Source organism: Salmo salar, chromosome ssa13 (assembly GCF_905237065.1).
Source record: "Salmo salar chromosome ssa13, Ssal_v3.1, whole genome shotgun sequence".
Lineage (NCBI taxonomy): Eukaryota > Metazoa > Chordata > Actinopteri > Salmoniformes > Salmonidae > Salmo > Salmo salar.
In genome coordinates this window covers 30,578,118-30,601,153 of record NC_059454.1, presented here as the reverse complement: position 1 = coordinate 30,601,153, position 23,036 = coordinate 30,578,118, and the positions used below count along the sequence as shown (strand labels likewise).

Below are 23,036 nucleotides of genomic sequence, written 5' to 3'. Positions count from 1 at the left end.
GAAAGAACGGTCATGGCTCACATCAACACCATCATCCCAGACACCCTGGACCCTCTCCAATTCTCATACCGCCCCAACAGATCCACAAATTATGCAACCACACTGCCCCAACTGGACATAAGGAACACCTACATGAGAATGCTGTTCATTGACTATAGTTCAACACCATAGTGCCCTCCAAGCTCATCATTAAGCTAAGGACCCTGGGACTGAACACCTCCCTCTGCAACTGGATCCTGGACTTCCTGACGGGGAGCCCCCAGCTGGTGAGGGTAGGCAAGATCTTGACATCTGCCACGCTGACCCTCAGCAAGGGGGCCCTTCAGGGGTGTGTGCTTAGTCCCCTCCTGTATTCCCTGTTCACCCACGACTGTGTGGCTGCGCATGACTCCAACACCTTCATTAAGTTTGCAGAAGACAAGAAGGGGGTAGGCCTGATCACTGATGAAGATGAGACAGCCTATAGGGAGGAGATCAGAGACCTGTCAGTGTGGTGCCAGGACAACAAACTCTCCCTCAACATCAGCAAGATAAAGGAGTTGATCGTGGACTAAAGAAAACGGAGGGTCGAGCAGGCCCCCATTCACATCGACAGGGCTGTAGTGGAGCGGGTCGAGAGATTCCTCGGTGTCCACATCACTAAGGACCTATCATGGTCCAAACACACTAATACAGTCGTGAAGAGGGCATGACAATGCCTCTTCCCCTCAGGAGGCTGAAAAGATGTAGCATTGGCCCTCAGATCCTCAAAAGGTTCTACAGCTGCACCATTGAGAAGATCTTGATTGGCTGCATCACTGCTTGGTGTGGCAAATGCTTGGCATCCGACCGTAAGGCACTACAGAGGGTAGTGTGTACGGCCCATTACATCACTGGGGCCGAGCTCCCTGCCATCCATGACCTCTATATTAGGCGGTGTCAGAGGAAGGCCCTAAAAATTGCCAAATATTCCAGCCACCCAAGTCATAGACTGTTCTCTCTGCTATTGCACGGCAAGAGGTACCGGAGCGCCAAGTCTAGGACCAAAAGGCTACTGAACAGCTTCTACCCCCGAGCCGTAAGACTGCTGAACAGTTAATCAAATAGCTGCCCTGACTATTTGCATTGACCCCGCTATTTATTCATTTTTTACTGACTCTCTTGCACCGGCTCAATGCACACTCACTGGGCTCTACTCACACATACTTACACTGACACACATACACACATGCATATTGACGTCACACATTCACACACAGACACGCTTTCACACTCTTCACATACACTGTTGTTACTCTGTATATGTTACTCTGTATATTATCTATCCTGATTGCCTATTCATTACCCCTACGTACATGTACATATTACCTCAATTTCCTCAACTACCTTGTACCCCTGCACATTGACTCAGTACCGGTACTCCTTGTATATTGTATATTCTCGTTATTTTGTGTTACTATTTCCTTTTTTTATTTTGAGCAAATGTATATTACTTTTTAGCTCTGAATTGTTGGGAAAGGGCTCATAAGTAAGCATTTCACGGAAAAGTCTACACCTGTTTTATTTGCCGCATGTGACAAATAACATTTGATTTGACCTGGTAGAAGGTCTGTGCTTGACAATGTAACACACACACACACACACACACACACACACACACAATCCTCACCTGTAACAGGACTCTAAAGAATTCTGATGCATGGGTAGGATGACATTTTAAATTCTCAGAACAGAGTTAGTATAGCTGTACATGATTATAATTGCTCTGTCTCGGGCTACTAGCAAACATTGTTTTATTTTATTTACTAGAATGAAGCATTTGCAAATGAAATTCTCCTGTCTGCAATGCATAGCAGACATACCCCAGAGATCAGGTAGGGTAGTAGACAATGCCTGGTTATACAGAATTATTGTTGATCTTAATGAACTTGAGCTCCTGGAGAGGGATTTGTTGATGCTCCTGTCCCCGCCGGGGGGGTCACACTGTGGGAGGGCAGAGGCTCTCTCTCTTTCTCCCCTGGGTAATGGACGAGGGGATATTGTGTTCCAGGTCTCTAAGTAACGTCTTAACCCACTGAGCATCAGCCCTTCCTCTGAGCGCTATCACACACACAAGCTGCTGCCTGCTGGTGATAATGAGTAGATGGATATTTTCCCCTACAGACAGAGCTGGGATAGCTAGGTCCCCTGACAATTTTTGTTTTCACTGGTACTTCTGTTTTCTCGATTAAAGTTGACAAGGTAAATTTAGAGGACTTTTGTGTGTTTATCATGAACCGTGAACATATGAATTTGCCTACGTCATGATGACCAACACCTGTAGAGCTACTTTGGATAACAAATGTGGAGGTGGTGAGCCTCCACTAATCTAGACCATATCAAATAACAGCTGTCCGACCCAACACAAATCAAATGTTATTTGTCACATGCGCCAAGTGTAGACTCTACCGTGAAATGCTAACTTACGAGCCCTTTCCCAACAATGTAGAGTTAAAAAGTAAGGAAATAGTAACACAATAAAATAACAATAATGAGGCTATATACAATTAGTACAGAGTCAATGTGCAGGGGTACGAGGTAATACAATGAGCTCCAAAAGTATTGAGACAATGACAAATGTTTTGTTGTTTTGGCTCCAGCACTTTGGGTGATACAATGACTATGTGGTTAAAGTGCAGACTGTCAGCTTTAATTTTAGGGTATTTCCATCGATATCGGGTGAACTGTTAAGAAATTACAGCACTTTAGGTACATAGTCTCGCAATTTTAAGGGACCAAAAGTATTGGGACAAATTCGCTTACAGTGCATTTGGATGGTATTCAGCCCCCTGACTTTTTCCACATTTTGTTACGTTACAGCCTTATTCTGAAAGTGAAAACAATGTTTTAATCCATCTACAAATAATGACAAAGCAAATTTTTTGCAAATTTATATTTTTTAACTGAAATATCACATTTTACATAAGTATTCAGACCCTTTACTCAGTACTTTGTTGAAGAACCTTTGGCAGCGATTACAGCCTTGAGTATTATTGGGTATGACGCTACAAGCTTGGCACACCTGTATCTGCGGAGTGTCTCCCATTCTTCTCTGCAGATCCTCTCAAGCTCTGTCAGGTTGAATGGGGAGTGTCGCTAGACAGCTATTTTCAGGTCTCTCCAGAGATGTTCGATTGGGTTCATGTCCGGACTCTGGCTGGGCCACTCAAGGACATTCAGAAACTTGTCCCGAAGCCATTCCTGCATTGTCTTGGCTGTGTGCTTAGGGTCGGTGTCCTGTTGGAAGGTGAACCTTCACCCCAGTCTGAGGTCCTGAGAGCTCTGTAGCAGGTTTTCATCAAGGATCTCTCTGTACTTTGCTCTGTTCATCCTTCCCTCGATTCTGACTAGTCTCCCAGTCCCTGCTGCGGAGAAACATCCCACAGCATGATGCTGCCACCACCATGCTTCACCGTAGGGATGGTGCCAGGTTTCCTCCAGATTTGACGCTTGGCATTCAGGCCAAAGACTTCAATCTTGGTTTCATCAGACCAGAGAATCTTGTTTCTCATGGTCTGAGACTCCTATAGGTGCCTTTTGGCAAACTCCAAGCGGGCTGTCATGTGCCTTTCACTGAGGAGTGGATTCTGTCTGGCCACTCTACCATAAAGGCATGATTGGTGTAGTTCTGCAGAGATGGTTGTCCTTCTGGAAGGTTCTCAATCTCGACAGAGGAGCTCTGTCAGATTGACCATAGGGTTCTTGGTCACCTCCCTGACCAAGGCCCTTCTCCCCCGATTGCTACGTTTGGGCAGGCGGACAGCTCTAGGCAGAGTCTTGGTGGTTCCAAACTTCTTCCTTTTAAGAATGATGGAGGCCACTGTGTTCTTGGGGACCTTCAATGCTGCAGAAATGTTTTGGTACCCTTCCCATGATCTGTGCCTCAACACAATCCTGTCTCGGAGCTCTACGGACAATTCCTTCGACCTCATGGCTTGGTTTTTGCTCTGACATGCACTGTCAACTGTGGGACCTTCTATAGACGGGTGTGTGCCTTTCCAAATCATGTCCAATCAATTGAATTTACCACAGGGGGACTCCAATCAAGTTGTAGAAACATCTCAAGGATAACAGGATGCACCTGAGCTTAATTTTGAGTCTCATAGCAAAAGGTCTGAATACTTATGAAAGTAAGGTATCCCTTTTTTATTTTTCTAAATTTGCAAAAATGTCTAAACCTGTTTTCGCTTTGTTATTATGGGGTATTGTGTGTAGATTGAGGATTTTTTTGGTGATTTAAACATTTTTGTGATGCATTTGCTGTTTGTTTTGGTTGTGTTTCAGATTATTTTGTGTCCACTAGAAATGAATGGTAAATAATGTATTGTGTCATTTTGGAGTCACTTTTATTGTAAATAAGAATGTTTCTAAACACTTCTACATTAATTTGAAAGCTACTCTATTTATGCTTCTAACTTTCTCATTCAATGTGGCGGTGTTGAAAGCTGCGCTGTAGTCAATGAACAACATTCTCACGTAGGTGTTCCTTTTGTCCAGGCGGGAAATTGCAGTGTGAAAGAGATTGCGTCATCTGTGAATCTGTTGGGGCATTATGCGAATTGGAGTGGGTCTGGGATGATGGTGTTGATGTGAGCCATGACCAGCCTTTCCAAGCATTTCATGGCTACAGATGTGAGTGCTATGGGGCAATAGTCATTTAGACAGGTTACCTTGGCATTCTTGGGAACAGGGACTATGGTGGTCTTCCTGAAACATGTAGGTATTACAGACTGGGTCAGGAAGAGAGTGAAAATATCAGTGAAGAAGACTTGCTCGCTGGTCAGCGCATGCTCGGATTACGCGTCCTGATAAGCCGTCTGACCCTGCGGCCTTGTGAATGTTAACCTGTTTAAAGGTCATACTAACATCGGCTACAGAGAGCGAGATCACACAGTCATCCGAAACAGCTGGTGCTCTCGTGCATGGTTCAGTGTTGCTTGCATCGAAGCAAGCATAGAAGGTATTTAGCTTGTCTGGTAGGCTTACATCACTGGACAGCTCACAGCTGGGTTTCCTTTGTAATCCATGATAGTTTGCAAAACGTGCCTCAGCAGACAAGCACCAGAGCTGGTGCAGTAGGATTCGATCTTGGTCCTGTATTGACCCTCTGCCTGTTTGAAGGTTCGTCGGGCGGCGTAGCAGGATTTCTTATAAGTGTCTGGATTAGTGTCCCGCTCGTTGAAAGCGTCAGCTCAGTGCGGATGTTGCCTGTAATCCATGGGATATAAATGTATGGTCACTGTGGGGATGATGTTGTCGATGCACTTGGTAATGAAGCTGGTGACTGATGTGGTAAATTCCTCAATGCCATCAGATGAATCCCGGAACATATTCCAGTCTGTGCTAGCGAAACAGTCCTGTATCTTAGCATCCGCTTCATCAGACCACTTCCGTATTGAGCTTGTCACTGGTACTTCCTGTTTTAGTTTTTGCGGGTAAACAGGAATCAAGATAGAGTTATGGTCAGATTTGCCAAATGGAGAGCTCTGTATGCACAACTATATAGCTGAAATCAGAATACTAGAACATTTAGAATGCCACCAAATCATGAAAACACAATTTGTTGTCCAGACTGCCTAACCAGCCAGAGCCTTTATTGACTACTTCCCTAAATTGCCCAGCTGTACGGTGTTACTTTAAACTAGAGTAGACTGGTGGTTGTCTAGTAGTAGCCTATCTTGTTTGTTTGTTTTATCACAAAAATCCTATAAGGTTCATGAATGGAATTTCAAGGGAGTACAAACTAAAATGTGAAAATACAATATTTCGAAGCGGGATAGTTTTCTAGTATTAAGCTACATTAATTTTGTATCAAATCCACCAAATGATCAGATTTTTGAATCGACGACGACCCTTTGTCGTGCGCTATGACGTAGCCGTAACGTGGGGTTTCCCAGAGCTGAGAGCAGGGTTACCGCGCCCATCTCTGCTGTTTGATGGCCGGGGGAAGCGTTTGAGATACTGGTGGTGTGAAGAGAGAACAGGGGAACGACGGTGGGAAAGACAAGAAGGATAGTTAGAAGATTGGAACGAGACTGTTGTGACTCACAAGAGCACTCCTAGACTCTCAAACGCAGTGTTTTTCCACAAAGCGTTGGTTCAGTAGGGTGAACATTTCCTCAGCTCTGTGCCGGTGTGTCTCCTCTTGGCGGATCGAAACCTCTGTTCGGGGAGTGCCACTCCTCGATAGCTTGCTAGATCTAGTCTGTGTGCTAGCTAGGTGGAGAGGAGTAGATCTTCGCTGTTTCCAGTCAATGCGATATAAACAACGGATACCCTCGACTGAAAACGGGTAAGTAAGTTATGAATTGGAACGCATTAATGGCAACTTATTTTTCTAAAGACATAGCTAACTTCTGTAGCTAACATTGTCTGAGGTGACTAGCTAGGAAGCTAGGCGGAAGGGGTTAAATTGGGTTGAGTGACTCGCTGGTTGAAGCTAACGGGGTGTGGGTGGGTAGGTAGGTAGTTGGTAATGCACAATACACACTTTAAATTATTCGATGTTGTACTTATTTGAGTTGTGGTTGTAGGTAGTCACAATATAACTAACTTTATGCAAAGTTTTTGTTATATGGTGTGGCTTAGTTATTTGCCATGGCTTAGGTTTTGCAATACCATTGAGTGGGCTAGCTAGCTGGCAGCTAAATGTAAGCCTCAAAGCTAGTGGAACTTAGCTTCTTTCGTAAGCTCACTAGCTAAAGCTAGTTAACAAAACTGTCAACGTCTGAATTTGAGTTGCACTGTTTGTCACGCATCTAACAAAATGGCAAACGTAGCTAGTTAACTAATATGGTGTGTGTGGATTCAGTCTAATTGGATTTTGTAAATCAAGATGAATGTGTTCGAAGTTGGCTGACATTCCTAGATAACGAGCAAGCTAGGTAGTTAGCAAATTAGCTATATCAACCATCTTAAATACTAATTTAGTTAAGTTATACCAAATGTCATAGATGGTGATGCATAACGTTTTAATGCATCTGACATTGTACCAAGGATTAAGTGGGCATATAATGCATAGAGGATTTGTGCTTTATAATACAACTGTAGCAAGTAATGTTAGGTGGTAATAGACAAAAAATGGCTACTTCAACATCACTGGAGCCGAGAGCTAGCTAGTTAGCTATCAGTGCACCCCCACACACACTTTTTCGTAGTCCATAACACAGAGGGAGACGGTATAGAAAGCCATACTACTGCCTACGTTTGCAATTAGCAAGAAGCTTGACATGTTTCCGATTGGGCGTGTGAGCCTGCCAACAGTAGCCAACCAAGTGGGAGCTAGCTGCTGTTAATGTTAGGCTGGACATATTCGAAACCTATCGCCTAGTTTTCTAGCTATCTGTTTACGTTGTCATTTGCTGAACAGCCATTATATCAGCCAGCCACCAAATTATCTTGCTTTACAGTTAGCTATCATATCTGGCGTGACAACTATGGTGGCACTAGATTATGGCCTTAATACACACCTAAAATCAGCAACAATCTTGTCTATTAATGTATGAAGAGCTAGCTATTGCATAAATCCGCCACCTAACGTTATTGCTAACTAGTAAGCTTAAGGCAGCATATGATTGGCCTTAATTTGAGCCTCTGAATGTAATGATACACAGAGGAAGTAAATTAACGTTAATTGGATTTCTACAATCTGTTCAACCTGGCCATAGGTTTTACTGTACAAGTGGTTACACCTAATAGCCATGCCGCTCCAGTGTGAATGGTCTTTCATGGAGTAGACTAGAGGAAATGGGTAACGAGGAAGCAGCTAATCCTGTTAGTTTCTAGAACTGAAAAGAAAGTGTAGGGAGGGGATTTTTGTATGTCAACATTACAAGCGGCAAACATTCTAAACGGGGCTTTTAGTTATATCGAACCATAAATTGTCATAATGTTGAGAACGAGTAACAACAATGTTGCCATTATCGATCGCTGGTTGAAAGAACTCGCAGATTTGTTAAATTGAGACAATATAGGACGCCAGCAGGTTCGATTTTCCAATATAGTTATTTGATGTTCCATAATATCTTTGTCACGTTAAACATTTTCCGTTTTTCAAAAGGGCTATTTGTAATTGCTGGTTCACAAAGATGAATTAATCTTGCTAGTTCGCTTCCCTCCTTGAATGAATGGGTTCCTGTATTCAGGGCCCAAGCAGCTGCAACGTACAAGATGGCGTTCAAAGCCCTTTTCCACACCGCTTTATTTTCTTCAGCCCAGCTTCGGCTGGATTCAGGGGTACCATAATATATATCGATAATTGTAGTTAATAAACATACTTGTTAGTAAATATACTAGTTTCTGAATCATGTATAAATGATACAAATTATATAAAAGTGAAAACGGTATTTTTCTAGTGTGGGATGTGGGACAACATTTAGGTGGAAGGGTGTAGTACATCTCGAATATTAGCCAGTGAGCAGCTAAATTCAGGAATCTACAAATATGTTATTTTGCTTGGTACACAAAAGCACTCGCACTTTAGCTGTTTATTTATTTCAAGGTTGAACATAATTTTTTTTCATTAGTATTATTCCAATACAAATGTACGTTTCATTTTGATGTACAGTATTAAGGTAGTACAAGTATATGGCAGCTTATATTTAAGTGTATCAAGGTAACAATTTAAGATATAAAGATTTAATATATTTTTGTACTGATCAGTGAACTTGTAGTTCAGGAACCTTATTTTATCTTGTATTTGATTTTTAAAATATTATCCAAATGGAACCATAATACTTGTGGTTTCTGTGTACTTTAAATGTCAGTGTACTGGGGCTGGTCCTTTACCATTGTCACATTTTGATTAAAGGCTACCCTACATCATGTATTTTTTTTACTTAAAGAACTTAATGTGACTTGGAGCAAAACCTGTAGAGTTGGCACTTGCCGTGGATGAAAAGGGCGTTGTAAGGATTTGTGTACACTGATTGTAAAATATCCTATTACTTTCAATAGAGCGATTGGCCCAATTGCCCACTCCATAACTAACCCTTTTTTTAGCAGTCAGGAGTGCCTGTCTCTCAAAGTTGTAGGATATTATTTGCTGAACGTAGATGCGTTTTTCATTTGTTTTGATGCACTTGAACATACATTTGTGAATCCTCCCCACATGTCTACACCTCTACACAGTACTGGCCATCCAGCACATTGAAGAATGTATTCACTTTTATGGCTGTGCCAGGAGATTAAGTGATTTAACTGTAGTCCTGGAATAGTCGTCACCTAATTTCTCAGTCTTACTCACAGGAATCTGAGCTCCACTGTGGTTTCTCTCATCATGCAAGTGTGATTGAGTCTAATCAGTGACTACAGTATTCAGGCCTGCAGGCTCTCATCTCATAGCTCTCATCCCATTGCTTGCTTACAGGTCAGAACACCACACAACACACCGGCAGTAGAACATGAGAAGATGCTTTGCACACATCTACACACTACTGCCCCCTATTCAGTGTCAGTCTCAAGTAAGCTGTTGCCAAAAATACTTTCACTCATGTCAATGTGCACATTTCATTTTGACTGCGACCCCACTGTAACCTTATATGATCCGCTGCCTCGTGTTGACATCTGGCAGGAACTGGGCCACTCTGTAACACATGACATCTCACAATGTCCAAGAGGGTGAACAGGGAGTATGTCTATACATATAGTGCCATACATGGAGACTTCAGTCAGTGTCTCTCAGACTAGCGGAGTTGACACTTCAGATGACTGTCATACTCACTAACATTCGCCTTGACAGTCAGGTTCCAGAAGCAAAATCAGAATGTGTCTGAGTGGCATTTGGCCCCCTGGCCTAACTTGTGCAACTGAGAGATGACACTAGGATGAGCATCACTATCAGGGGATGAGCTGAATTATCTGTCCTTTGTGAAGCAGGAGGGATATTTTGTTTTGTTTTATACAGATTTTCATCCCACTGGATTTCTGTGAGCATAACGCATAGTATGAATGGGATTAAAATCCGAGATTTTGGATTTCAGCTTTTAGGATTATGGGGCTTGGTCAGTGATAGTGCTGATTTTCCTCTTTTCCTATGATCCTGCTTTTAGCCATATGGAATTTCTTACTATTACAATAACATGCCTGCCCTGTTATGACTGGGGCTGCCACGGCCAGACTAGATGGGATCATCTGTCAATTGTTGGTTTTTTACTTACCTACACCCTTCATTTGACCATACAGTTGTTGATTTAGGATAACTGCTTCGCATAGCTATATTGTGAGTTGTCATAGCATTTGTGTTCTTTGTGTTTTATAACAATGATGACACTCATCAAATTAAAATATAAACATACAAATCTTGGTATGATTTGTTTACATTAAAGGTAGGCTCGGCGATATGACGAACTTTATATGCCGAAAGTAAACAGCATAGTGGGTCAATTTCTGCAACAGCTAAGAGCATTGAAGCGCAAGGCTCAACTTCTCCACTGTTTTGGTCCCGTGGCTGCCACGCTGTAACAGCGTGAAGCGAACCCGTGCACATGCGCAGATACTGTGTGTGACTTTGAGAGTGAAGTCTCATCTCGCTCGTCTCAATATCTGCGGTGCTGCTCATGGCAATGTTATTTAGCTGAGTCGACCTTTAAGAATATGTTCTTACTGGGGCAATATTTAAGGATCCAGTGCAGTACCTTTTTTCTTCCTGTGTTTTAGATATATTTCCACACTGAGGTTGGAAAAATTCTGTGAATTTTTGAAAATGATAATGCCCTTTTAGTGTAAACTGTTTGAAAAGACATCTTTCAATTTCTGCATGTTGCAGTAGGATGGAGTTTTAGCCTGCCTGGTGACATCACCAGGCGGTAAATTAGTTAATAGACCAATAAGAAAGTTCCAAACCCCTCTGTCAATAACAGCCAGTTTTCCGTTTTCCCCAGACCGCCCCCACACTGTCCTAGCAAAAATCTTGCTTGAGAAATGTATCTTTGCTAAGAAGCTATTTTTGTTTGTTTTTCACAATTTTAATTGAAACAATCACATTCAAGTACTTAATTGTTACCCAGAAATGATTTTATATTAAGATAAAAAAAATGACTCCATTGGACCTTTAACTTAGCAGCCCAGTACTTGGGGTTGAGAAACTCCAACAGACATCAACATCCCTCGGTAGGCGGAACACCGCTCATGAGCAGAGGTTTCCTGTCAAACTAGACTATTCTCTCCTGCTGTGTCTTTCTGTCTTCTATGTTCCTCACTCCATCATTTTAGCACAGTCAGACAAGATCACCCAGGACAGGCAGCAGCTGTTTGACTGCTAATATTGGGCTCACTTACTTCAGCGGCCAAACAGCCAGAACCATGTAATTCCAATAGATTTCCCAGACAAATCCTTTTCCTTGCTTGTGGCCTTACCCCCTCCTCAACCCCACCTGCAGTGCAGGTTGACGGCCCGTCTTTACTTTAGGGTTCAAAGGTGAGCTGCCTGTCCTGTTTGACCAAATCTGATCCATTTCCACCGGTGCTAGTGATTCTGAGATTCTATGCAGTTGAATATCTCAAGTACCACCCACTCTTTTGCACTCACTCCCTAAATCCATCTCCTCCCTCCATTCCCCAAAGGGTCACAACACGGCCAACCTAACGTAGCAGGCGTAAAATAAACTAACTCCGCTCGGTCGTTTTTCTTTCTGTTCCTGACTAGAGGGGAAAAAACTGTCGGGAGGTTTTCTTCACTCTTCAACCAAGCTCTTGCTCTCTCCTCTTTTCTTTCTCTCTCCTGCCTCTCCTCTCTGCTGTATGACAAGGCCAGTTCTGTGGGGTGTGCCCAGAGAGAAGTACTCCCTGGTTATTCTGGGCAACCCAGGTGTCTTGTTGTTACAACTGATTTATGGAATGTCCAGTGACTGAAAACTGATGTAGATTGACTAGTGTGACTACTACCATGTGTTATATAATGTTAGCTGTCAGCTACATAATCTGCATTTCTGTCCTATGTTTTGCCTGAGGACAAACATGTCCTTTGTCTATGTTTTCTCTTCTATTTGTATTGCTAGTGCTCCCAATGTGTGTGATAACCCTTAGTAAATCCAAGCCACATAGTTTCGGTTAGCCGTACACCAGTAGAACTGTTGTGGTAACTGTTCCGCTCACAAGCTTGTTTGGTTGAAGGTCCACGCTGTATGGCCCCGGCTTATCAGGGATGACTGCATGGCTGAGGGCCACTATGTTTTGAATAGTCAAAGTGAGTGGCGACAGGACTGTTAGTGACCCCTCTACTCCTATGTCGTTGGTCGTTCCACTGCTATGGAGTCCTGTCAACCTGAAAGAGCACTTTGCATGGGGAACCTCAGAGCTCTGCTTCTTTGAATAAATGCCCCTTGCTTTCTATTTACATTCCGCCCCATAGATTTGACTGCCGGGGGGAAATGTCACCAAACCAGAATTCTGAGCCTCTGACAGGAAGGCAGGCAGGGAGTGAGTTTTTATATGACAAAGAGACACAGTAAGTCACTGGAATAAAAAGGACTGGCTGGCTGTCATGTGACTCTTCACACATACTCTTGTTCCTCTCTTTTTGGAATCGGGGAGAGAGCGGGAGGAGGGGTAAATGTATTCATGCAATCAAAGGAGTGTATTTTTCTTTTTAAACAGTCATGCTTTTGGCTTTGGGCAAGCTTGACCTGTTTATTTTTTGTTTTTTCTGATATGGAAAAGCAAGTTGGGCAAATGTCACAAGCACAAACTATACCTTTTTGTTTATGTATGTTTGGATGTAAAAAGTGGTTGAGCTGTTGTTTTTTTTGTCTTTATCAGACCGGTCTTGCTGTTACCATGAGCTTTGACTGTTTTCCCCTAATCCTCTCTTAATGACTGCCTTCACGCCGTGGCATTTGGAGTATGTCTGCCAGCACGGGCGCTATCCTGTGGAACCTGTTTGACTCCAGCCTCATGCTCAGGGACGATGCTGCAAGGTGGGGGGAGGGCCGGGAGGCCAAGGATGGGCCTGCCAGGCTGCAGAGGTGAGGGGTGCCTGAGAATTTAGGTGCTAGAGGGCAGGTGAAGGGTTACGTACACTCCCAACAGCTCCATTTCTCGTAAAGGAAAGGTTCACTTATTTTGTATGTTTTTCTTTGCTTCTCTGAGCGTTGTTATATTATTTCCCAGGGTTATTTAATGTTTTCTTGTGTATTTTAACTATTTGCTGTTCAAGCAGGCAGAAATGCAACCGGTATGAAACTCGTCATACTGTATGTTCACTGTATATACAAAAGTATGTGGACACCCCTTCAAATAGTGGGTTAGGCTATTTCAGCCACACCCGTTGCTGACAGGTGTAGAAAATCGAGCACACCGCCATCTCCATAGACAAACATTGTCAGTAGAATGGCCTTTACTGAAGAGCTCAGTGACTTTCAACGTGGCATCGTCATAGGATTCCACCTTTCCAACAAGTATGTTTGTCAAATTTCTGCGCTGCCCCAGTCAACTGTAAATGCTTTTATTGTGAAGTGGAAATGTCTAGGAGCAACAACGGCTCAGCCGCGAAGTGGTAGGCCACACAAGCTCACAGAACGGGGCCACCGAGTGCTGAAGTGCGGTGCGCGTAAAAATTGCCTGTCCTCGGTTGCAACACTCACTACCGAGTTCCAAACTGCCTCTGGAAGCAACGTCAGCACAAGCACTATTTGTCGGGGGCTAAATGAAATGGGTTTCCATGGCCGAGCAGCCGCACACAAGCCTAAGATCACCATGCGCAATGCCAAACGTCAGCTGGAGTGGTGTAAAGCCCGCTGCCATTGGACTCTGGAGCTTTACCATCTGGGTTTGACGGATGCCAGGAGAACGCTGCCTGCTCCAATGCATAGTGCCAACTGTAAAGTTAGGTGGAGGAGGAGTAATGGTCTGGGGCTGTTTTCTCGTGGTTCGGGCTAGGCCCCTTAGTTCCAGTGAAGGGAATTCTTAACCCTACAGCATACAATGACGTTCTAGACAATTCTGTGCTTCCAACTTTGTGGCAACAGTTTGGGGAAGGCCCTTTCCTGTTTCAGCATGACAATGTCACTGTGCACAAACCGAGGTCCATACACAAATGGTTTGTTGAGATCGGTGTGGAAGAACTTGACTGGCCTGCACAGAGCCCTGACCTCAACCCAATCGAACACCTTTGGGATGAATTGGAACGCTGACTGCGAGCCAGGCCCAATCGCTCATCAGTGCTCAACCTCACTAATGCTCTTGTGGCTGAATGGAGTGGAAAGGCTTCCCAGAGGAGTGGAGGCTGTTGTAGCAGCAAAGGGGGGACCAACTCCATATTAATGCCCATGATTTTAGAATAAGATGTTTGACGTGCAGGTGTCCACATACTTTTGGTCATGTAGTGTATACAGTGGCTTGCGAAAGTGTTCATCCCCCTTGGCATTTTTCCTATTTTGTTGCCTTACAACCAGGAATTAAAATATTTTTTGGGTGGGGTTTGTGTCATTTGATTTACACAACATGTCTACCACTGAAGATGCAAAATATTTTTTCTTTTGAAACAAGAAAAACAGAACTTGAGCGTGCATAACTATTCACCCCCCCAAAATCAATACTTTGTAGAGACACCTTTTGCAGCAATTACAGCTGCAAGTCTCTTGGGGTATGTCTATCAGCTTTGCACATCTAGCCACTGGGATTTTTGCCCATTCTTCAAGGCAAAACTGCTCCAGCTCCAAGTTGGATGGGTTCCGCTGATGTACAGCAATCTTTAAGTCATACCACAGATTCTCAATTGGATTGTGGCCTAAGCCATTCCAAACACTTAAATGCTTCCCCTTAAACCACCCGAATGTTGCTTTAGCAGTATGCTTAGGGTTGTTGTCCTGCTAGGTGAGCTGTCCCAGTCAAATCTCTGGAAGACTGTAACAGGTTTCCCTCAAGAATTTCCCTGTATTTAGCACCATCCATCATTCCTTAAATTCTGACCAGTTTCCCAGTCCCTGCCGATGGAGAAAAACATCCCCACAGCATGATGCTGCCACCACCATGCTTCACTATGGGGATTGTGTTCTCGGGGTGATGAGAGGTGTTGGGTTTGCGCCAGACCTGGCATTTTCCTCGATGGCCAAAAAGCTCAATGTTAGTCTCATCTGACCAGAGTACCTTCTTCCATATGTTTGGAGTCTCCCACATGCCTTTTGGTGAACTCCAAACATGTTTGCTTATTTTTTTTCATTAAGCAATGGTTATTTTCTGTCCACTCTTCCGTAAGCCCAGCTCTGTGGAGTGTACGGCTTAAAGTGGTCCTATGGACAGATACTCCAATATCCGCTGTAGAGCTTTGCAGCTCCTTCAGGGTTGTCTTTGGTCTCTTTGTTGCCTCTCTGATTAATGCAGTCCTTGCCTGGTCCGTGAGTTTTGGTGGGCGGCCCTCTCTTGGCAGGTTTGTTGTGGTGAAATATTCTTTCTATTTTTAAAAATAATGGATTTAATTGGTGCTCCGTGGGATATTCAAAGATTCAGGTATTTTTTTATAACCCAACCCTTATCTGTACTTCACAACTTTGTCCCTGACCTGTTTGGAGAGCTCCTTGGTCTTCAAGGTGCTGCTTGCTTGGTGGGGCCCCTTGCTTAGTGGTGTTGCAGACTCTGGGGCCTTTCAGAACAGGTGTATATATATATATATATATACTGAGATCATGTGACACTTAGACTGAACACAGGTGGACTTTATTTAATTATGTGACTTCTGAAGGTAATTGGTTGCACCAGATCTTATTTAGGGGCTTCATAGCAAAGGGGTTGAATACATATGCACGCACCACTTTTCCGTTTTGTTGATTTTTTATTTATGTTTTGAAACAAGTATTTATGTTTTGAAACAAGTAATTTTTCACTTCACCAATTTGGACTATTATCTGAATAAAAATCAATTTAAATTACAGATTGTAATAAAACAAAATAGGAAAAACGGCAATGGGGATGAATACTTTTGCAAGGCACTGTATCTGCATGCTTGAATGGCAATAGCACAACTACCATTTCCACCTGCCCCAGCCTCCCTTCCTAGAAACTTGTGGCATCATGGTATGTTTCACAAATCAATCAATTAAACTGTACTGCCACTCCCATCAATGTGGTGTCTATCTTCAGGCGTTCTCCACAGAAAGCAGAGGTTTGCATTGATAACTAAAAACATAATTGTATACCATTGCTTTTATGCATTTAGGCAATTTCAAAAGCCATTAGTATTTTTAGGTCTAATGGAAATAATGCCAACCTTCTAGTTAACTGACTGAGGATGGACAGTTTTTCTATGCATGTGCATCATATAACAAACGTGTGCTTAAATATACAGTATGTGTGCTGTCATATGTTGGACCGCCTAATGCTTTAATTGAATTGCACCAGTGCGTTATCTTCCCCAGATCTGTTCTGAAGTCAGCCCCACGGTTCGACAGCAGAGGATGCTTGTTTATCAAAGCCACATTTCTAACTGTAGTGGGGGTCGTCGACCCAGTTGTCAGGGAATTTGCAAGAGCATGAGTTGCCGTATAGGTGTAGCTGCTGAGGTGGAAATGCTTTTGTGTAGACTATGGAGTCCTGATGCTACTGTTCCCTGTGAGTGGGACCTTTTATGATGGCCAACCCATCCCCTCCTCTCTCAATCAGCCCTGAGGTCCTGACTTACTGACTTCAATGGGACTCATGTCACTTTATTATTATTATTATTATTATTATTATATGTTGAATGGATACTTGTGCTGGGCCCTTGTGTCAACGTGTACACAAGTAAAAGTATTGTGTGACCATCTTTAATGTTCTCAATTGTACCGAGACTCTCAGTCAATTAATTATTAAGTGAATGAGTAAAGTTATATTTGGGGCAAACGGTCACAAATCTGATTTACCATTAGTGAGTCTACCAGCATTGGTAGAAGTGCTGATACTGTAGTCTAGGCCTGCTATATATTGCAGAGGCAGGCAGCAAGACTGATTAACAATAATACACTACAACTCTGAATATATAGATTTATACAAGCAACTCCCAAAAAAGAGGAACCCTGTCCCATAAATGTATACATTTAGATACAGCAATATTATTTTGGACGCTATATCGATATTGAGTCAAAGTATTGGTTAAAAAAAATAACTAAATAAATACTACCAGTCACAAGTTTGGACACACCTACTCATTTAAGGGTTTTTTCTTTATTTTTACTATTTTATACATTGTAGAATAATAGTTTGTCTTCACTATGAAATAACACATATGGAATCATGTAGTAACCAAAAAAGTGTATTTTATATTTGACATTCTTCAAAGTAGCAACCCTTTGCCTTGATGACAGCTTTGCACTCTCTTGGCATTCTCTCAACAAGCTTCATGAGGTAGTCACCTGGAATGCATATCAATTAACAGGTGTGCCTTGTTAAATGAATTTGTGGAATTTCTTTCCATGTTAATGCATTTGAGCCAATCAGTTGTTGTGACAAGGTAGGATTGGTATACAGAAGATGGCCGTATTTGGTAAAAGACCAAGTCCATATTATGGCAAGAACAGCTCAGACACATCTCAACATTAACTGTTCAGAGGAGACTGTGTGAATCAGGCCTTCGTGGTTGAATTGCTGCAAAGGAACCACTACTAAAGGACACCAATAAGAATATAGTTGCTTGGGCCAAGAAACATGAGCAATGGACATTAGACCGGTGGAAATCTGTCCTTTGGTCTGATGCAGAGTAGGTGAACGGATGATCTCCGCATGTGTGGTTCCCACCAGAAGGCATTGAGGAGGTGGTGTGGGGTGCTTTGCTGTTGCCGATTTATTTAGAATTCAAGGCACACTTAACCAGCATGGATACCACAGCATTCTGCAGCGATGCTCCATCCCATCTGGGTTGCGCTTAGTGGAACTATAATTTGTTTTTCAACAGGACAATGACCCAAAACACACCTCCAGGCCGTGTAAGGGCTATTTGACCAAGAAAGAGAGTGATGAAGTGCTGCATCCGATGACCTGGCCTCCACAATCAACCGACCTCAACCCAATTGACATGGTTTGGGATGATTTAGACCGCAGAGTGAAGGAAAAGCAAGTGCTCAGCATGTGTGAGAACTCCTTCAATACTGTTGGAAAAGCATTCCTTATGAAGCTGGTTGAGAGAATATCAAGAGTGTGCAAAGCTGTCAAGGCAAAGGGTGTCTACTTTGAATAATCTAAAATATTAAACATATTTTGATTTAACACTTTTGGTTACTACATGATTCCATATGTGTTATTTCATAGCTTTAATGTCTTCAGTATTCTACAATGTCGACAATAGGTACGTTTTTTTTAGGGGATTTTTACAGCTAACTAGCTACTAGGATGCACCGATATGACATTTTTGGCGGATACCAATATCAAATATTGTCCTTGCCAAAAAAACAGATTACGATATTTAACATTTTAGCTGCCTTTTAAGCATTCTAGTACAGTTAAATAGTTCACACACACGGACGCAGCGGTCGAAGGCACTGCATCTCAGTGCAGGACGCATCACTACAGTCCCTGGTTGGAATCCAGGCTGTATCACATCTGGCCGTGATTGGAAGTCCCATAGGGCAGCGAATAATTGGCCCAGCGTTGTCCGGGGTAGGCCGTCATTGTAAATAAGAATTTCTTAACTGATTTGCCTGTTAAATAAAGGTTACATACCACACCGACCAAAAAGTTATTCGTTGGCATTTAAGTATGTCCCCATTACCAGTAAAACATAATCAAAATGTTTCTTTCACTTTCTTGTTTCGTTGTTCATTTGTTCAGTCTTTTCATTCTTAACCAGGATTTCATCGTACATGTCAAGCAGTGAAGTTTCAGCTCTGTCTGTTCGTGGTCTCGCTTCCTCAGTGCGCACTCACTGTCCATTTCAGTCTTGTCCAGCTGTATATGTAACATTTCACGTAAACCTTGTTTCTTGTCTGCATCAAAGTAGCTGTCCTTGTACCGAGCATGATGGCGACACAGTAAAGAGGCTCAGAGAGAATGCCACCCACTCGCTTGTTCACAACCTCGAGTACTTTTGTAAGTTTTAACCCCATGGTTTGTGTCTGCAGTTTTGTTGAGCAGACGTTTCAATGCCATGACAGAGGGTTTCACAGACGTAGTTGATCAGCTTATTTCTCGAGTCAGTTGTTGGCGCTAGGAGTATGTTAATGTTTCAAACATGTTTTCAAATGCCATTGAAATGGCAGCAGTGGTATGAGAACCAGCACATTCTTGAGCATGCAATACGGCTTTCCCCAGTATGAAATCATCGTCGGCCCACTGTGCTGTCAGACTCAGCATGCTCATGGGGCTGACGTCGCTGGTCCAAATGTCAGTCGTGAAGCTAATAGCATAGCAAGTAGCTCATGGATGTGTTTCAACAATACTGTGTACCTCCAGTAGGGCAACATCTGAAAAATAGCGCCTACTTGGTAGTGCTTATACCGGTGCTCGACCAGTCGGCGACAGCCAACATCCACGACAGAGAACGGTTGATTGTCAAGGGCAATGAATTCCATTATCTTGGCGTTGCGTTGTCTCGCTGAAATTGTCTTTAAAATGACTGCTCGACTTCAACTTATTTAGTGGTTGGAAGTGTGCGCTTAGTATTTTTCTGCTTTTGTTCTGTGTAGCGCTGTATTTTTCGTGGCGTTATTACGTCATCTACCTACGTTATATAGGTATGCACGTCAGCGTTGACATCGGTTTTGCACATCGGCGTTAAACTATGGGCCGATTTTGGCATATTTAGCTAATATTGTCAGATTTCGATATGCTCAACGATATATCGTGCATCCCTACTAGCTACGTCACATGCTAATATTTTCTTTGGTATTAGTGTGTAGCTACATTTGCTTGCTAGCCAGCCTGTAGAGAGAGAGCATTGAGGATTTTGTAGTCCACCTGAGTTAACAGATTTCCACAACGATGTTGCTACCAACCTTATTATAATGCCAAAATGAAACATTTGTTCACAAAAAATATAGTTTTCTGTTATTTAACAATGTAAATTACAGGAATAGGTGGATTTTTCCTTTAACGTAGGTGGCTGACGGCTATGGCTGAGGGTCTCTGCTGCTGTCTTTTTTCACCATGCAATCATCCAGGATGGTTCTTCAAGTTATTGAATAAATGTGTTGTCGCCACAACTCTGAGGCACTTTTAACAAACCACTTGCATTTGGTTGACATTGTTGTGATGTTGCTGAAATACTGCCATACCACCGAAGATGTACCCTTCGGCACCAAATCGAAATTCTTGTTAGCACTTGCAGAATTCATTTTTCTGACACTGAAGCCCTTAATCTCGCCAGCATTTAACTGCAAGTTCTAAGCGGGGACGATTGCGATTGGCCAGTATGCCATGCAGAGAGTGAGAGCCCGCTTGTGATTGGTCAGCATCCTCTGTGCATTTATAGCGCGAATGAATGGCGTCCAGAGCATCTCATTGGAGGAGCTACTGTAGACTCGTTTTTGTTGTTAGAGAAAGAAAATCGCAGCCTCTTGCGATTACATGTCAATATCGCAATATAGATCTGAATTCGATAAATCATGCAGCCCTCTACCACCCCACTAGTTATCATTACTCATTGTGTATTTGTTCCTTGTTGTTTTTCTATTTCTCTTTCTCTGCATTGTTGGGAAGGGCCCGTAAGCATTTCACTGTTAGTCTACACCTGTTTACAAAGCATGTGACCAATAACATTTTGATTTGACTACTGCTATCAGATTGGGGGGAGGGGCAATGTAGGCTGTTTTTTTGTCCACCCACTTTGGTTCTGAAATCATTACCCACTAATTAACTTGTCGTTTTTGCAGATTATGTGTTTGAGCTAGTAATGTATCAATATTTATCGTTTACAAATGTGCTATGACATAGCCAATTAATATATAGCTGTGCAAGATCAGGAACAGGCTACCTCGCGTTGGCCAGTCCTGAAGATGGGCGCAGTTTGACTGCTACTGATATTCCCTGGGTTTGTTTGGCATGCTGAATGACTTGAAGATCAGTGACTGTCAGCAATTACGTGCATAGTTCGACGCTGGAGGAGAGGATGCATCAGTTGTCACAAGGTATTTTCAGGAAGGTAGAAAAAGTAATATGAGCAAAAACAATTGTGAATCGGCTCTTCGTAACGTTTGAATGGATTTCTCTGACTGATTTATACTACATTTGGATCGGTTTGGGGTCTTCGGACCGACGCAATCGTATCTTAAACATTTGATTTGTGGACCGGTGAATCCTTATATCCCTAGTTGGCGCTAGTCAGCTGTACCTGTGCAAAAACACCAGTGTTTTTCATCCTATAGCTTGTTCTCAGTCTTTGTAATTAGTGACCCAAGATGCTTTTAGCACTTATTTCCATGACTGATCAAAACCCATTTTCTCATGTTCTCTCGTCTCTCTGCAGCAGACATATAGTGAGCAATATGTTTGGAACATCAAATGGTAAAAAATCGAAATACATATAGAATCGTGAGAATTGCAATACATATCCTATTGACACCTAAGTATCGTGATATCATATCGAGAGGTTCCTGATCAAAAATTGTCATGTTATGTATTCTAGCCCCAGGATTTTGGTTTTAAGTCTGCCTTGCTCTAGTTTCGATGGGGGGGATAGGATAGTGGCTACTCATTTCAGTATAGTGATTCTTTCCTATAGAATTTGGAGTTCACCCCTTCCTCTGACATGTTGTAGCCAATTGGTCTCTTCCCAGTCCAGTCCCACAGCTCAAAATGGTGAATGGGTTGTCTCACATGTAAGCATGCTAATGACTATATGTAGTTTAGGTTCAGGCTGTAGTGCGTGTGTGCTGTATTCCGAGTGAGTGTCAGCAACAATCATGCATGTCAGTTTCATTTTCCTTTGCAAAGAAAGAAGAAATGTAGCCTCTATAGCCTACCCATAATTTTTTACCAACAATGAGTGATTTAATATTAGCTTAAATTATGACTATCCAATAATCACATTCGGAATAGTAGGCCATCTTACATAAGTCTGCAAATGTGAGGATGCATGGAAAATTTGCTTCCCAAACTTGAAACCCACACGTCGCCTATGTTATAATAAATACCCACATTAACTTTTCCTCAGCCAACAAGACAAGTAATGCAGAGCTAAATCACTAGCCTGTCAATCTACTATCCCACATAGTAGAAAAGTTGACCTATTCTATTGGTCAGCTTGTCGTTCTGTGCGAGAAATAGCCTATTCCAAACAGACTGTTGGACAGTTGTGGGACGATCAATCCCAAATTCATACAACCAGTAGGCCAAGGCTAAAGCAATGAGGCTCATGCAATAGATTAGAACGTTTAGCATAAAATGTTGATAACCTATTATTTCTTCACATTATATGCGCACAAGGCAGTAGGCTACGCCCAATTGTTCATCCATAATGCAATTAGCGGGAAAACATCCTTAAGCGGTTTCATGTGACCAATTTTTTTTTATCGGCTACACATTTTTCAATTGATTATATGACTAAGTGCCTTTACCCGGTAGCAATGAAAGAAAGTTGATTTGAAAACCAATAGAACATGAGAGAGAGAGAGAGAGGCTACTGGTTTCAGTTGCATATGGAAGTCTTCATAAAATAATTTCCTGCACGTTTGGTTGGATTTTGGCTAGGCTACTTAGAATGAAGGTAGCCCGAGACATGCCTCATATGTAGTAGAAAAATCAAGTTTCAAACAATTAAGTAAACTCAGCAAAAATAAGCGTCCCTTTTTCAGGACCCTGTCTTTGAAAGATAATTTGTGAAAATCCAAATAACTTAACATATCTTCATTGTAAAGGGTTTAAACTGTTTCCCATGCTTGTTCAATGAACCATAAACAATTAATGAACATGCACCTGTGGAATGGTCATTAAGACACTAACAGCTTACAGACGGTAGGCAATTAAGGTCACAGTTATGAAAACTTAGGACACTAAAGAGGGCTTTCTACTGACTCTGGAAAAACACCAAAAGAAAGATGCCCAGGGTCCCTGCTCATCTGCGTGAACATGCTGCAAGGAGGCATGGGGACTGCAGATGAGGCCAGGGCAATAAATTGCAA

General features: G+C 42.5%; 1 protein-coding gene across 1 annotated transcript in view; it reads left to right on the top strand.

The window, feature by feature from the left end:
• Positions 1-5,919: 5,919 nt before the first annotated feature.
• LOC106566880 (guanine nucleotide-binding protein G(I)/G(S)/G(T) subunit beta-1) overlaps positions 5,920-23,036 on the top strand; it is a 71,028-nt gene continuing 53,911 nt past the window's right edge. Inside the window, exon 1 of the mRNA XM_014135411.2 lies at positions 5,920-6,310. The gene's annotated coding sequence lies outside the window, so the exon portion shown is untranslated. The remainder of the gene's footprint in view (positions 6,311-23,036) is intronic.